This window comes from Pseudophryne corroboree, chromosome 4 (assembly GCF_028390025.1).
Source record: "Pseudophryne corroboree isolate aPseCor3 chromosome 4, aPseCor3.hap2, whole genome shotgun sequence".
In the NCBI taxonomy this organism is placed as follows: domain Eukaryota; kingdom Metazoa; phylum Chordata; class Amphibia; order Anura; family Myobatrachidae; genus Pseudophryne; species Pseudophryne corroboree.
Window position 1 is genome coordinate 289,574,183 of NC_086447.1, and position 17,647 is coordinate 289,591,829.

The 17,647-nt window shown below is 42.4% G+C and overlaps 1 pseudogene; it reads left to right on the forward strand.

The window, feature by feature from the left end:
* The first annotated feature begins 16,993 nt into the window (after nucleotides 1–16,993).
* Nucleotides 16,994–17,112, forward strand: LOC134912887 (5S ribosomal RNA; annotated as a pseudogene).
* Nucleotides 17,113–17,647: the final 535 nt, after the last annotated feature.

Consider the following 17,647-nt stretch of genomic DNA (forward strand, 5'->3'; position numbering starts at 1 on the left):
TAGGTTGTAAGTAGGTAGGTGCACAATTGCAAGTAATTCAAACAACCATGCAGACACCTATACTCCTACATAAAGAGTAATGGTGCAACTGAATGTGCAGCTACTGATGATGATTACCACTACTAGGCTACCTTATTTTTATGATTGCATATTTACCACTCCAAGTGGTAGTGTGATGTTAGTGTATTAGAATGCTTAATATTTGTAGACACTCCCTTACTAATATGTGTAAGCCTGAATCTTCAGTGATGGTCCCTGGGACCAGGGGGATGCTGGGAAGTGGGTGGTCCAGTGTGCAGTGTGCCTGGAGTTGGTGATGGAATAAAACAGCACAGCAGTGAACTCACATGTCTCTGTGTCCTGATGACTGGATTTACAAACATATGAACAAAACATGGCGTCAGTAGAAGTTTAACTTGGACTGCTAGTGCTCTCAGAGTGTGAAAGAATCCTGCAGCAGTCTGTAAGGCTGTGATACTCAGTGTCTGCAAAGCCTGCCGTGTGCTCCTCTCTTCAAACAGTGAGTAACCATGGATAAACTGGCTCCTCCAACCGGCATGCTGATGTCTGGTAACTTGTCTGAAAACTGGAAAAGATTTAAGCAAAGGTTTAATATATATCTTGCTGCATGTGGAGCTGATACAGAGGCTGACAAAACTAAGGCATCCATTTTCCTCCATGTGATAGGAGAGGATGTGCTGGACATTTATGATAGTTTTCAGTTTGCTGAGGGGCAGAATATGGTGCTTTCTTCTATAAAGCAAAAGTTTGAAGATTACTTTGTGCCAAGGAAAAATGTGACATATGAAAGATATAAGTTTTTCACATGTGATCAGAAGTCTGTAGATGGATTTGATCAGTATGTTACCTAGCTGCAATCACTCAGTAAAACCTGTGAGTTTAGTGATTTAAAGGATTCACTGATTAGAGATCGTATTGTCTATGGAATAACTGATAATGGACTAAGAGAGAGAGAGACTGCTGAGAGAGCAAGACCTAACACTAGACAAGGCAGTGACTATGTGTAGATCTGCAGAAATAACTAGATTTCAAGACAAAAAGTTACACAAGGACGCTGATGGTGCTGTCCATGTAGTGCAGAAAACAGAGCCAAGCAAACCTCCATTCTCAAGAATGAAGCAGTCTAAGCCACAGTCTAATAAGGAAATGTGTAGTAGATGTGGAAATGCTCACAATCCTAAAATGTGCCCGGCTTATGGTAAAACCTGCATGAAATGTGGTAGACTTAATCACTTTGCCAAATGCTGTAAAATGAAAAGTGAAACAACCAATGTGCATGCTGTTAAACAGAGAAATTCTTTGTGGATTGCATTGAACTTTGCAGTGCAGATAAGAAAGAATGGATTGTCCCTTTAACTGTGAACGAGAGTGTCATTCCCTTTAAGCTTGATACTGGCGCGCAGGTGAATTTAATATCGTTTCAAGACAATAAGACTTTTAGAGTAAAACCTAAAATTCATCCAGCCAAAGTGAAAGTTACAGGGTACACTGGGGAGTAAATTCCTGTGAAAGGTACATGCTTAGTGACACTGAAATATAAGGGACAGCAGTTTAAAACATCTCTACTGATTGTGGATAAAAATGTGCAACCGATTCTAGGATTAAGTTCCTGTAATAAACTAAGTTTGCTAAAGAACGTTTTTATGGTGACATCACAAGTAGATGACTGCAAATCGATGTTTCAGAATACAGAGACTTGTTTGAAGGTCTAGGTTGTTTGCCTGGAGAGCATAAAATAAATATAGACATGCAAGTTTCTTCAGTGATACACCCTGTAGAAAAGTGCCGTTTGCGCTGAGAGAAAAACTGAAACAAGAGTTAAATAGCATGGAAGCCTTGGGTATGATACAGAAAGTTGATGAGCCTACTGAATGGGTAAGCTCCTTAGTAATTGTTGAAAAGAAAAATGGACAACTCAGAATATGTCTAGACCCCAGAGATTTAAATAAAGCTATTAAACGAGAACAATTTAAACTACCAACCAGAGATGAAATCATGTTGCAATTTGCGGGAGCAAAATGGTTCAGTAAATTGGACGCATCTTCAGGATTCTGGCAAATGAAGCTAGATGAGGCCAGCTCAAATCTTTGTACATTTAATACACCAGAAGGTCGATACAGATTTCTTTGACTACCATATGGAATATTGTCTGCTCCAGAAGTACAGTATATCACAAAAAGATACACATGATTTTTGAACATATTCCAGGTGTTGAAACAATGATGGATGACATTATTGTCTGGGGATCTACAAAGGAAGAACATGATTCTAGATTGAGACGAGTAATGGAACTTGTCAAGAAAATGAATCTAAAGCTAAACAAGGACAAATGTGAATTTGGCGTGAATACACTTACCTTTATGGGCGACGTGGTCTCGGATCAAGGTGTAAAACCAGACCCAAGGAAAATATCAGCCATAGTGAACATGGAACGTCCTAATAACAAAGACAATGTCAGAAGATCCCTAGGAATGATTATTTACTTAGGAAAGTTTATTTCTCAACTCTGAATGAACAGCCTCTCTTAGATGGTTGTTGGACAAAGATAACGAGTGGATGTGGTCACATGAACAAGAAGAAAGTTGGCAAAACTTGAAACAGATCATTACAGAGCAACCAGTGCTAAAATTCTTTGATCATGCGAAAAGAATAAGAATTTCAGCAGATGCTTCGCAATTTGGCCTAGGCTCAGTGCTGTTACAAGAACATGAGGATACATGGCAACCAGTAATCTATGCATCAAGAGCACTGACAAGTGCTGAAACAAGGTATGCTCAGATAGAAAAAGAACTTCTAGCGATCACATATTCATGTGAGCGATTTCATCAGTTTGTGTATGGTCAAACATTTACAGTGGAAACTGACCACAAGCCATTGGTAGCTATCATGACTAAATCATTACATGACTGTCCCATGGAATTCAATGAATGCTTATCAGACTACAGAAATATTATGTACACTTGCTGTACTGTCCCGGCAAATACAAGTACATTGCTGATACACTTTCTCGTGCTGTGGACAAAAGTGAAGGTTCCAAAAGTCTGATGGATGAAGAGATAGAAGCCTATGTTAATTTGATCGTAGCTTCTCTACCAGTGTCTCTTGCAAGACAAGAACAGATTAGGAAAGAAACTGAGACAGATGACACAATGAAAGTGTTGAAAGATATCATTCTGAAAGGTTGGCCAGCAGAAAAACATGCATGCCCGCTGTCTATCCATGATTATTGGATGTACCGCAGTGACCTTACAGTTGTCGATGGTATTATTAACAAAGGCAATAGGTTTGTCATACCTGCACGACTAAGAAAAACTATGCTGTGCAAGATACATGAAGGTCACTGAGGAGAAGAAAAATGTAAGCGGAGAGCGCGTGAAGTTATGTATTGGCCAAGAATGAACCAAGACATAGCACAGACTACAGCTACATGTGAATTATGTCTTACATATAGACCGAAACAACAAGTCGAGCCACTGAGTCCTCACGCAGTGCCAGAGAGACCGTTCCAGAAAGTTGGCGCAGATTTGTTTGATTGTAATGGGAAAACGTACATTGTCATGACTGATTATTACTCTAACTACCCTGAGGTGAAGACACTACATACAACTGCTAGTAAAGCCATAATCAATTGCATGAAGTCAATCTTTGCAAGGCATGGTGTTCCTATGGAAGTGTTCACCGACAATGGTCCTCAGTTTTCCAGTGCTGAATTTAGACAATTTGCTGATGAGTGGGAATTTGTCCATACTACGTCAAGTCCCCACTATCCATGCTCAAATGAGTTGGTGGAAAGTTCAGTAAAAACTGTAAAGAGTCTCATGAAAAAAGCTCAAGAAGGTAAAGAAGATTTCTACAAAAGTCTTTTAATCTACCACAGTACACCTTTACAGAATGGACTTTCTCCTGCACAAATGCTGATGGGAAGGAGGATTAGAGCAAATCTCCCGATACATGATGAACTGCTTAATACACATAACTCAGCGTTGGTCAGACTGAGTAAGGAACGTCAACAGGTGAAACAGGAACTGTTCCATGACAGGCGAGCAAAAAGCTTATCTGATCTAAAATTGGGTGACCAAGTCCGTCTCAGAGATCATGAGAAAGGTATTTGGGTGCAGAAAGGTATTGTGCAAGCACAAGTAGCACCAAGATCTTATACTATACATACAGAGCGTGGAACGGAAGTAAGAAGAAATCGAGTGGATTTAAGACCTCAACCTAACCATAATGAAGACAACATGACTGAAGAATACCCTTCATCTGACATGTATGATGATCCTGATAATGGTGAACAAACCACGATTCTAGAAAGGTTCAACATGGTCGATGAAACACAGACTGTGTATGAAAGACCCAAAAGGGAAATACGCAGACCTGAGAGACTCATTGAAACTTGTTAGATGATGTTCTTAATATGACGTTGTTAATTGTTGCATTGAAGCGTACAGGGCTTATCTTTAAAGAAAAGAGGATGTGATGTTAGTGTATTAGAATGCTTAATATTTGCAGACACTCCCTTACTAATATGTGTAAGCCTGAATCTTCAGTGATGGTCCCTGGGACCAGGGGGATGCTGGGAAGTGGGTGGTCCAGTGTGCAGTGTGCCTGGAGTTGGTGATGGAATAAAACAGCACAGCAGTGAACTCACATGTCTCTGTGTCCTGATGACTGGATTTACAAACATATGAACAAAACAGGTAGCACTTCACTAATTTTCTGCATCTACATTAAATGATTTAGTGGTCATTTTTAGTTGGACTTTTTAGCTATTTGCAATTTTGCAGCCATACTAATATAATAAAGAATAATAGCAGTGGACTTCTGTAGAGTTATATTATGCAATGACAATAGGTGAAAACAAACTCTACTGCTTGGAAACCTATAGTACACTATGGGCTAAATGTAACAGGCTGCAAGAAGCAGGAAGTGTGCGATTTTGTGCGAGTCTGGCCAGATTTTTAAAGTGGCAATCATTTACACGGCAAAACCAACCTGGTTATGCTGTGTAAATTATTGTCACTTTAAAAATCTGGGCAGACTTGCATGGAATCCTGCACTTCCTGCTTCTCACAGGCTATTACATGTAGCTGTATATGCCTGGCTAGGCTTATGGGTTTGTGTAAGGCTAGTGTACTGCATTTTGACACGTAGCAATGTAGGCACACTAATCTGACTGGAATTCAATTAGCTGCAGTAATAATGACCATCGGTTAGAAAACATGGGGCAGATGTATTAACCTGGAGAAGGCATAAGGAAGTGATAAACCAGTGATAAATGCAAGGTGATACACGCACCAGCCAATCAGCTCCCATATGTAAATTAACAGTTAGGAGCTGACTGGCTGGTGCATTATCACCTTGCACTGAACACTGATTTATCACTTCCTTATGCCTTCTCCAGGTTAATACTAGTGATGAGCGGGTTCGGTTCCTCGGAATCCGAACCCCCCCGAACTTCAGCCTTTTTACACGGATCCGAGGCAGACTCGGATCTTCCCGCCTTGCTCGGCTAACCCGAGCGCGCCCGAACGTCATCATCCCGCTGTCGGATTCTCGCGAGGCTCGTATTCTATCGCGAGACTCGGATTCTATATAAGGAGCCGCGCGTCGCCGCCATTTTCACACGTGCATTGAGATTCATACTGAGAGGACGTGGCTGGCGTCCTCTCCATTTAGATTAGAAGAGAGAGAGTGAGAGTGAGACACTTGATTTACTGGAGCTTAGGAGTACTCAGAGAGTGCAGAGTTTACTAGTGACTGACCAGTGACCACCAGTGCAGTTTTATTATATTATTATTTAATATAATCCGTTCTCTGCCTGAAAAAAAACGATACACAGTGACACAGTAACAGTATACCATATCTGTGCTCAGCCTCAGTGTGCTGCATCATCTATGTATATCTGACTGTGCTGAGTGCTCAGTGCTCACACAGCTTAATTGTGGGGGAGACTGGGGAGCAGTAGCAGGAGTACATATTATTTAACAGTGCACACTTTTGCTGCCAGAGTGCCACTGCCAGTGTGACTGACCAGTGACCACTGTCTGACCACCAGTATATTGTGATTGTCTGCCTGAAAAAGTTAAACACTCTTCGTGTGGTGTTTTTATTCTATAAACGCATTCTGCTGACAGTGTCCAGCAGGTCCGTCATTAATTATATAATATATACCTGTCCGGCTGCAGTAGTGATATATATATATATATATTTTTTATATCATTATCATCCAGTCTATATTAGCAGCAGACGCAGTACGGTAGTCCACGGCTGTAGCTACCTCTGTGTCGGCAGTCGCTCATCCATCCATAATTGTATACCACCTACCTGTGGTGTTTTTTTTTTTCTATCTTCTTGATACTAGTAGCTTACTTTAGGAGTCTGCAGTGCTGACAGTGTCCAGCAGGTCCGTCATTATAATATATACCTGTCCGGCTGCAGTAGTGATATATATATATTTTTTATATCATTATCATCCAGTCTATATTAGCAGCAGACGCAGTACGGTAGTCCACGGCTGTAGCTACCTCTGTGTCGGCAGTCGCTCGTCCATCCATAATTGTATACCACCTACCTGTGGTGTTTTTTTTTTTTCTATCTTCTTGATACTACTAGTAGCTTACTTTAGGAGTCTGCAGTGCTGCTGACAGTGTCCAGCAGGTCCGTCATTATATAATATATACCTGTCCGGCTGCAGTAGTGATATATATATATTTTTTATATCATTATCATCCAGTCTATATTAGCAGCAGACGCAGTACGGTAGTCCACGGCTGTAGCTACCTCTGTGTCGGCAGTCGCTCGTCCATCCATAATTGTATACCACCTACCTGTGGTGTTTTGTTTTTTTTCTATCTTCTTGATACTAGTAGCTTACTTTAGTAGTCTGCAGTGCTGACAGTGTCCAGCAGGTCCGTCATTATATAATATATACCTGTCCGGCTGCAGTAGTGATATATATATATTTTTTATATCATTATCATCCAGTCTATATTAGCAGCAGACGCAGTACCGTAGTCCACGGCTGTAGCTACCTCTGTGTCGGCAGTCGCTCGTCCATCCATAATTGTATACCACCTACCTGTGGTGTTTTTTTTTTTCTATCTTCTTGATACTAGTAGCTTACTTTAGGAGTCTGCAGTGCTGACAGTGTCCAGCAGGTCCGTCATTATATAATATATACCTGTCCGGCTGCAGTAGTGATATATATATATTTTTTATATCATTATCATCCAGTCTATATTAGCAGCAGACGCAGTACGGTAGTCCACGGCTGTAGCTACCTCTGTGTCGGCAGTCGCTCGTCCATCCATAATTGTATACCACCTACCTGTTGTGTTTTTTTTTTCTATCTTCTTGATACTAGTAGCTTACTTTAGGAGTCTGCAGTGCTGACAGTGTCCAGCAGGTCCGTCATTATATAATATATACCTGTCCGGCTGCAGTAGTGATATATATATATTTTTTATATCATTATCATCCAGTCTATATTAGCAGCAGACGCAGTACGGAAGTCCACGGCTGTAGCTACCTCTGTGTCGGCAGTCGCTCGTCCATCCATAAGTATACTAGTATCCATCCATCTCCATTGTTTACCTGAGGTGCCTTTTAGTTGTGCCTATTAAAATATGGAGAACAAAAATGTTGAGGTTCCAAAAATAGGGAAAGATCAAGATCGACTTCCACCTCGTGCTGAAGCTGCTGCCACTAGTCATGGCCGAGACGATGAAATGCCAGGAACGTCGTCTGCCAAGGCCGATGCCCAATGTCATAGTACAGAGCATGTAAAATCCAAAACACCAAATATCAGTAAAAAAAGGACTCAAAAATCTAAAATAAAATTGTCGGAGGAGAAGCGTAAACTTGCCAATATGCCATTTACCACACGGAGTGGCAAGGAACGGCTGAGGCCCTGGCTTATGTTCATGGCTAGTGGTTCAGCTTCACATGAGGATGGAAGCACTCAGCCTCTCGCTAGAAAAATGAAAAGACTCAAGCTGGCAAAAGCACAGCAAAGAACTGTGCGTTCTTCGAAATCACAAATCCACAAGGAGAGTCCAATTGTGTCGTTTGCGATGCCTGACCTTCCCAACACTGGACGTGAAGAGCATGCGCCTTCCACCATTTGCACGCCCCCTGCAAGTGCTGGAAGGAGCACCCACAGTCCAGTTCCTGATAGTCAGATTGAAGATGTCAGTGTTGAAGTACACCAGGATGAGGAGGATATGGGTGTTGCTGGCGCTGGGGAGGAAATTGACCAGGAGGATTCTGATGGTGAGGTGGTTTGTTTAAGTCAGGCACCCGGGGAGACACCTGTTGTCCGTGGGAGGAATAGGGCCATTGACATGCCTGGTAAAATACCAAAAAAATCAGCTCTTCGGTGTGGAAGTATTTCAACAGAAATGCGGACAACATTTGTCAAGCCGTGTGTTGCCTTTGTCAAGCTGTAATAAGTAGGGGTAAGGACGTTAACCACCTCGGAACATCCTCCCTTATACGTCACCTGCAGCGCATTCATCATAAGTCAGTGACAAGTTCAAAAACTTTGGGCGACAGCGGAAGCAGTCCACTGACCAGTAAATCCCTTCCTCTTGTAACCAAGCTCACGCAAACCACCCCACCAACTCCCTCAGTGTCAATTTCCTCCTTCCCCAGGAATGCCAATAGTCCTGCAGGCCATGTCACTGGCAATTCTGACGAGTCCTCTCCTGCCTGGGATTCCTCCGATGCATCCTTGCATGTAACGCCTACTGCTGCTGGCGCTGCTGTTGTTGCTGCTGGGAGTCGATGGTCATCCCAGAGGGGAAGTCGTACTCGTAAGACCACTTTTACTACTTCCACCAAGCAATTGACTGTCCAACAGTCCTTTGCGAGGAAGATGAAATATCACAGCAGTCATCCTGCTGCAAAGCGGATAACTGAGGCCTTGGCATCCTGGGCGGTGAGAAACGTGGTTCCGGTATCCATCATTACTGCAGAGCCAACTAGAGACTTGTTGGAGGTACTGTGTCCCCGGTACCAAATACCATCTAGGTTCCATTTCTCTAGGCAGGCGATACCGAAAATGTACACAGACCTCAGAAAAAGACTCACCAGTGTCCTAAAAAATGCAGTTGTACCCAATGTCCTTTTAACCACGGACATGTGGACAAGTGGAGCAGGGCAGGCTCAGGACTATATGACTGTGACAGCCCACTGGGTAGATGTATGGACTCCCGCCGCAAGAACAGCAGCGGCGGCACCAGTAGCAGCATCTCGCAAACGCCAACTCTTTCCTAGGCAGGCTACGCTTTGTATCACCGCTTTCCAGAATACGCACACAGCTAAAAACCTCTTACGGCAACTGAGGAAGATCATCGCAGAATGGCTTACCCCAATTGGACTCTCCTGTGGATTTGTGGCATCGGACAACGCCAGCAATATTGTGTGTGCATTAAATCTGGGCAAATTCCAGCACGTCCCATGTTTTGCACATACCTTGAATTTGGTGGTGCAGAATTATTTAAAAAACGAGAGGGACGTGCAAGAGATGCTGTCGGTGGCCAGTAGAATTGCGGGACACTTTCGGCATACAGGCACCACGTACAGAAGACTGGAGCACCACCAAAAACGCCTGAACCTGCCCTGCCATCATCTGAAGCAAGAAGTGGTAACGAGGTGGAATTCAACCCTCTATATGCTTCAGAGGTTGGAGGAGCAGCAAAAGGCCATTCAAGCCTATACAACTGAGCACGATATAGGAGGTGGAATGCACCTGTCTCAAGCGCAGTGGAGAATGATTTCAACGTTGTGCAAGGTTCTGCAACCTTTTGAACTTGCCACACGTGAAGTCAGTTCAGACACTGCCAGCCTGAGTCAGGTCATTCCCCTCATCAGGCTTTTGCAGAAGAAGCTGGAGACATTGAAGGAGGAGCTAACACAGAGCGATTCCGCTAGGCATGTGGGACTTGTGGATGGAGCCCTTAATTCGCTTAACAAGGATTCACGGGTGGTCAATCTGTTGAAATCAGAGCACTACATTTTGGCCACCGTGCTCGATCCTAGATTTAAAACCTACCTTGGATCTCTCTTTCCGGCAGACACAAGTCTGCTGGGGTTCAAAGAACTGCTGGTGACAAAATTGTCAAGTCAAGCGGAACGCGACCTGTCAACATCTCCTCCTTCACATTCTCCCGCAACTGGGGGTGCGAGGAAAAGGCTCAGAATTCCGAGCCCACCCGCTGGCGGTGATGCAGGGCAGTCTGGAGCGACTGCTGCTGCTGACATCTGGTCCGGACTGAAGGACCTGACAACGATTACGGACATGTCGTCTACTGTCACTGCATATGATTCTCTCCCCATTGAAAGAATGGTGGAGGATTATATGAGTGACCGCATCCAAGTAGGCACGTCAGACAGTCCGTACTATACTGGCAGGAAAAAGAGGCAATTTGGAGGCCCTTGCACAAACTGGCTTTATTCTACCTAAGTTGCCCTCCCACAAGTGTGTACTCCGAAAGAGTGTTTAGTGCCGCCGCTCACCTTGTCAGCAATCGGCGTACGAGGTTACATCCAGAAAATGTGGAGAAGATGATGTTCATTAAAATGAATTATAATCAATTCCTCCGTGGAGACATTGACCAGCAGCAATTGCCTCCACAAAGTACACAGGGAGCTGAGATGGTGGATTCCAGTGGGGACGAATTGATAATCTGTGAGGAGGGGGGTGTACACGGTGATATATCGGAGGATGATGATGAGGTGGACATCTTGCCTCTGTAGAGCCAGTTTGTGCAAGGAGAGATTAATTGCTTCTTTTTTGGTGGGGGTCCAAACCAACCCGTCATTTCAGTCACAGTCGTGTGGCAGACCCTGTCACTGAAATGATGGGTTGGTTAAAGTGTGCATGTCCTGTTTATACAACATAAGGGTGGGTGGGAGGGCCCAAGGACAATTCCATCTTGCACCTCTTTTTTCTTTCATTTTTCTTTGCGTCATGTGCTGTTTGGGGGGTGTTTTTTGGAAGGGACATCCTGCGTGACACTGCAGTGCCACTCCTAGATGGGCCAGGTGTTTGTGTCGGCCACTTGGGTCGCTTATCTTACTCACACAGCTACCTCATTGCGCCTCTTTTTTTCTTTGCGTCATGTGCTGTTTGGGGAGTGTTTTTTGGAAGGGCCATCCTGCGTGACACTGCAGTGCCACTCCTAGATGGGCCAGGTGTTTGTGTCGGCCACTTGGGTCGCTGAGCTTAGTCATCCAGCGACCTCGGTGCAAATTTTAGGACTAAAAATAATATTGTGAGGTGTGAGGTGTTCAGAATAGACTGAAAATGAGTGGAAATAATGGTTATTGAGGTTAATAATACTTTGGGATCAAAATGACCCCCAAATTCTATGATTTAAGCTGTTTTTTAGGGTTTTTTGAAAAAAAAACCCGAATCCAAAACACACCCGAATCCGACAAAAAAAATTCGGTGAGGTTTTGCCAAAACGCGTTCGAACCCAAAACACGGCCGCGGAACCGAACCCAAAACCAAAACACAAAACCCGAAAAATTTCTGGTGCTCATCACTAGTTAATACATCTACCCCCATGTCTTTTTTGAGAAGACAAATAAACAGGGCTAATTGACTACTGGTTTCTGTCTTGAAATGCTATCTAAACTCTTCTAATTGAGGGGTGTGGTGTAGTTACTCCTCAGATCTGCTGTACTTTGGAAAGAAAAGCATGCTATGAGTCCAACAAAGCACTGTTTTCTTTTATCTTATAGTATTTACCATGAAAACCTTATTATTGCAACTATATTAAATGCATTTTTAGCATGTCACCCTATGGAAATGTTTTACAGTTTTTAGCTAATATTAAACAAGATGAAAGATATTTGCTTTTCTAATTAATGCTGGTTTATTTATTAGGAATGTTTTAAACTGCCATAATTTATGCAATAGTTTTTGTCCGATTGCATCATTTATACATTACAGACTGCCGTTGTCACTTTCATCTAACAAGAGCAGTCTATTATTTTTCCTTTGGGCAAGGAGTCACTTTACCCATAAAGAAACAATAGTATTCCAATGCTCAATGCTTTCATAGGGGTAATGAATGGCAAAGGGAAAAAAATTATCAATTTTCTGGATCAGGAAACATTTTCATCTTATGTCCATAGTATTGTCGCTGAATTTCCTGAAAGTGCCCATGACGCCTTCATTTTGAGGCAATAAGCACTATGATCCCTTTGCAAAATACTGTAGATATTACTTTAAAATCCCAGCATGCCCATACCTTCCGACATTGGTGGACAGCGGAGCAGGACCCTGCAGACCCCGTACAGCCACAAAGGGGGTGGGGCCTAAGGGAAAGGGGCAGAGCTTCACGGCACCCCCGTTCCCGTCACTGTGGGAGCGTGCCCAGAAACTCTCTGAGATACTGGGCTACCCCCCAGGCTCTCCGTACACTGTGAATAGATGCCATGATCATGCACATGGCATCTATACACTAGCTGTTTACAGACTGCCCTGCTATGCTGTGCTCCTCCCAACCCCCACCGTGGGACACTGTGGCCCGCAGGACTGTCCCACTGAATGCGGCACAGTTGGCAGGTATGGCATGCCCTGCCACAGGTTTGCTATTAGGGATTGCTAAAACTGTGTCATGTCATGTCATGCTGGGAAGTGTAGAGCTGGAGAGCCTCAGGCTGGCCTAGCCTGGTCTAGTGTCTATGGTAAGATATAATTGGCACCCACAATTATAGAAGATGGCGTTAGCTTTGTAAGGTTACCGCCAAAGAAATTTCACAATTCGCAGTTTGCAAATTCAGGCTGACTGTATTTCCCATTACAGCGACGGAAAAGTGACCAGCTACCATTACTGATGCAAATTTTGCAGCTTAGATGAGATGTTTGCAAAAATCTCCACCAAAAAGCCTTTAATCAATTCTGAAGATAGTAATTAGTAATGAAAAAGTTAAAAAAAATGGTGAGATGAGTGTCCTGTGTTATTAGATAGATTATCTCATGTAGTATGTGGAGCTCATAGAATTTCTGTATTAAAATTTGTGCAAGAAAATAAAATCATTAAAAAAGTAACAATAAATATTATCTTGTAAACAAAGAAAAGGGATAAGGTGGTTTTAAGCGACCAGTGGTGTCTAATGCTAATCGGAGACTTACAATTTAAAAGAAAATATTTTTATTAAATCTAGTGTGCACCAATAAAAACAAATAAAATAGTAGCCTTATTACAAGGAGTCAGAAATGGTACTGAAAACTGCATATAAAATAATAAGACAATAATGATAAAAAATGGGAAAATATAAAATCAATAATACAAACTCAGAAAAGACAAGAGAAAAAAATGTCCTAAAATTACAAGATTGGACATAAGATCAGCATAAAAAGTATATAAATATGGTTCTTAGCTTTTAGAGAGGATATGTATCATAGCACCCAACGCGTTTCGTCCTTTCTGGACTTCATCAAGGGGTGGCAGACAACTGGGACAGCTCATCTATATATACCTGTATTAGTAAGGAAGTGATAACTACATCACTTCCTGTCAATTAACTGGTGTCAAACCTATTATACTGTTCAAACATTCAAAACACAGAGGCAATGTTCCTGTATCATAGTGTCTCAATTCTGGGTAAAACCGCTTTGTAGATCACTTTATTCTGTGCATTTAAACTCATAAAAAACATTCCTGTAGTTTAAAGTCCCGGACTTCCTGTCCGGATCGCGGGTGACGTCATTTCCGCCCCGCTTCCGGCGTCCGGCATTCTTCATTGCGCATGCGCCGAGTGCGGGTTCTTGTCCGGCTTCTAGTGCGCATGCGCCCATTCTCCCATCTAGTGATAGTGGCTGGGAGCGTGTGTGCCGTTGCGGCGGCCATTTTATTGGAGTGCATTCCTCCAGACATTTAGTTAGACAATCATGTAGTCACGGCGGCCATTTTGGATAGGATTTTCATAATGGAAATGAGTATAAAGACGAAAAAAAGAAGAAAACATGTTTTAAAATGGGTGTTCATATTCATATTCGTTTCTACTGTTAATTCTAATCTCAAATAAAGACTTAATTGTAACAGCCAGTATAATTAGATGTCTGGCTGGTATTTAGCAGGAGGGCATTGATTATATCCATAATGTATTCAGGTTCAATGGTGCTAGTATTAGTATACTATATGACATGAGGTGAGTGTCCAGAGTTCACTCCCATGTGGAAAATGATATAGTGGCAGTCACACATCATAACGAGCAGGGTGCGGGTATGTGTGGATCCTTAAAAAAAATTTTTTAGAGAAACTTTTTTCAAACTTAAAAGCACCGAAGTTCCCATAGAAGGGTGATACAGGGTGGATAAGTTAGTGTGATAACCTCTTAGCCCTTGTTCAAGAGAAGTTACAGCACCCAGTCTTCCATGATGGTTCCCCATCTATGTATGGCTGTAGCATCGGCATGATTTTTTTGGAGGTATCACAGTAGCGGCAAGGTAGAAAAAGTGACTAAGGTGGAAATAGCAAAAGGTAAGGTAAAGAACAAGGTGCCCAGATTGGAAGAATTAGCGCGGTCAGCTTATGTTACAGGAAGGGGGCTATTTCATAGCCTTCATTGAAGCCATCTGGATGGCTTCTGTTAACGTGTGACTTGATACGTTAACAGAATATGAAAGTTCACTACTGAATAAAGGACTCTCCTATGCACCTACAAAAGGCATGAACAAATTTGACGTCTTCATAGATCTAAATAAATTTGTAAGAAAGTTAACACTTAAAAGACACTTTCTTAAAAAGGAAAATGCGGCCATTCGAAACTATGATCAATCCAAATCAGGACTAAAACCCACTTCAAAGTTCTACCCGTTGGAATCAAAGGGCCACAATGTGGGCATCTTTTATGATCTAGTGAAAAAAGATCTATGTGAAACTGAAATGGAGACCATCAAGGAGAAGAATCTCACGAACAGAGAAACTAAGGCAATCAAAGAACTTCAAGACAACAAGAACATTGTTATAAAATCTGCTGATAAAGGGGGGGGGGTTGGTCATCATGGACCGGGAGGCATACGTCACAGAAGCAAATAGACTTTTGGGGGATAGAACCTCATACACCCCACTCCCAGGAGACCCAAAAGATGGCTTTGTGGAGGAATTCAGAACCATACTTTTGAAAGCATTCAGATGCGAGATCTTAACCAAAGAAGAGTATCAGTACCTGCTCAACTCCAACCCCACCACCCCTATATTTTATTTTCTACCAAAGGTACATAAATCCATGACGAATCCCCCAGGGAGACCCATCGTGGCCGGGATAGATTCTTTGACATCACATCTGTCCGAGTACGTGGATGTATTTCTAAGGAAACATGTGGTAAACCTGCCAGCATACTTAAAAGACACAACATCTGTTCTCAACCTGATGGATTCATTCGAATGGAAAGACACCTATCGGTGGATCACCATAGATGTCCAATCGCTCTACACCTGCATAGAACACGACAAGGGTGTAGAGGCCTGTAATGGATTTCTGAAGAAAGATGCCGAAATCACAGAGGAGCACAGAATCTTTTTATGTGAACTGATGAATTTTATTCTAAAAAGAAATTATTTTAAATTTTTAGATACCTACTTTTTACAAATCTGTGGAACCGCCATGGGGACTATCTTTGCACTGAGTTTTGCTAACCTTTTTATGGGGAATTGGGAAAATGAGTACATTTTTAAGGACCACCCATTCCAACAAAATATTGCATTTTATAAACGCTACATAGACGACATTTTACTTGTGTGGGACGGTGATGAAGTGAGTTTTAAAGAATTTTTTACTTATTTATCCAACAACTCCATGAATCTACAATTCACTGCGAATATTAGCACGGAGAAGATAGAATTCCTCGATCTGGTTTTAACACACACAGGCAATGAAGTGATTACAAAGAACTACGTTAAGGAAGTGGATATGAACAGCTATGTACATTACCGAAGCAATCACAGTCAACAATGGAAGAATAATATCCCCTTTTCACAGTTCAACAGGATTGCACGGAACTGTAAGGACACTGAAGACCGAGATCAGCAACTACAGGTATATACGGAAAGATTCAGGGAAAAAGGCTATCCGAACCATCTTCTGGAAGAAGCAAATCTGAAGGCCAAGAATTTGGAGAGGGAACAACTCCTGAAATATAAAACTAAGGAGAAACGAGATGACACGGTACGGTTTATTACCACATACAGCAGACATGAAAAGATTATTAAGAAAACCCTTAAGAAACACTGGAACATCCTCCTTATGGATCCTATTTTAAAAGACTACCTCCCCAAGGATCCCTTAGTGGTGTTTAGGAAGTCACAAAACCTCAAAGATCTGGTGGCACCTAGCATGCTGAGGAACCCGGAAGTACGATCAAACATGCCCAAATGCACTGGATGTTATAAATGTGGTCGCTGCAACGTATGCCGGTACGTACATCCTACCAGGAAAACCTTCAAAAACACTGATGGATCAAAAGAGCATAAAATCAAACAGTTCATCAACTGTAATACGGTGTCAGTGATCTACATGCTTGAGTGTTCATGTGGGATGAAGTACATAGGGAAAACGAAAAGACCCTTAAAAATCCGTATACAGGAACATATAAGAAACATTAAAAACAAAGTGCTAACACATGCGGTACCAAAACACTTTCATGCCTACCACGACTCGAATCCTGACGAACTAACCTTCAAGGGTATTGAACTGGTCTCTTTGGGCGAAAGAGGCGGGGACCTATCCAACCTTTTATCTAAACGTGAAATGTTCTGGATCTTCGAACTCAACACCATGCATCCAGATGGCTTCAATGAAGGCTATGAAATAGCCCCCTTCCTGTAACGTAAGCTGACCGCGCTAATTCTTCCAATCTGGGCACCTTGTTCTTTACCTTACCTTTTGCTATTTCCACCTTAGTCACTTTTTCTACCTTGCCGCTACTGTGATACCTCCAAAAAAATCATGCCGATGCTACAGCCATACCACACTGGGGATGCCCAACTCCGTTCGATCTTGGAAGCCAAGCAGTGTCGGGCCCAACTAGTACATAGATGGGGAACCATCATGGAAGACTGGGTGCTGTAACTTCTCTTGAACAAGGGCTAAGAGGTTATCACACTAACTTATCCACCCTGTATCACCCTTCTATGGGAACTTCGGTGCTTTTAAGTTTGAAAAAAGTTTCTCTAAAAAAAATTTTTTAAGGATCCACACATACCCGCACCCTGCTCGTTATGATGTGTGACTGCCACTATATCATTTTCCACATGGGAGTGAACTCTGGATACTCACCTCATGTCATATAGTATACTAATACTAGCACCATTGAACCTGAATACATTATGGATATAATCAATGCCCTCCTGCTAAATACCAGCCAGACATCTAATTATACTGGCTGTTACAATTAAGTCTTTATTTGAGATTAGAATTAACAGTAGAAACAAATATGAATATGAACACCCGTTTTAAAACATGTTTTCTTCTTTTTTTCGTCTTTATTCTCATTTCCATTATGAAAATCCTATCCAAAATGGCCGCCGTGACTACATGATTGTCTAACTAAATGTCTGGAGGAATGCACTCCAATAAAATGGCCGCCGCAACGGCACACACGCTCCCA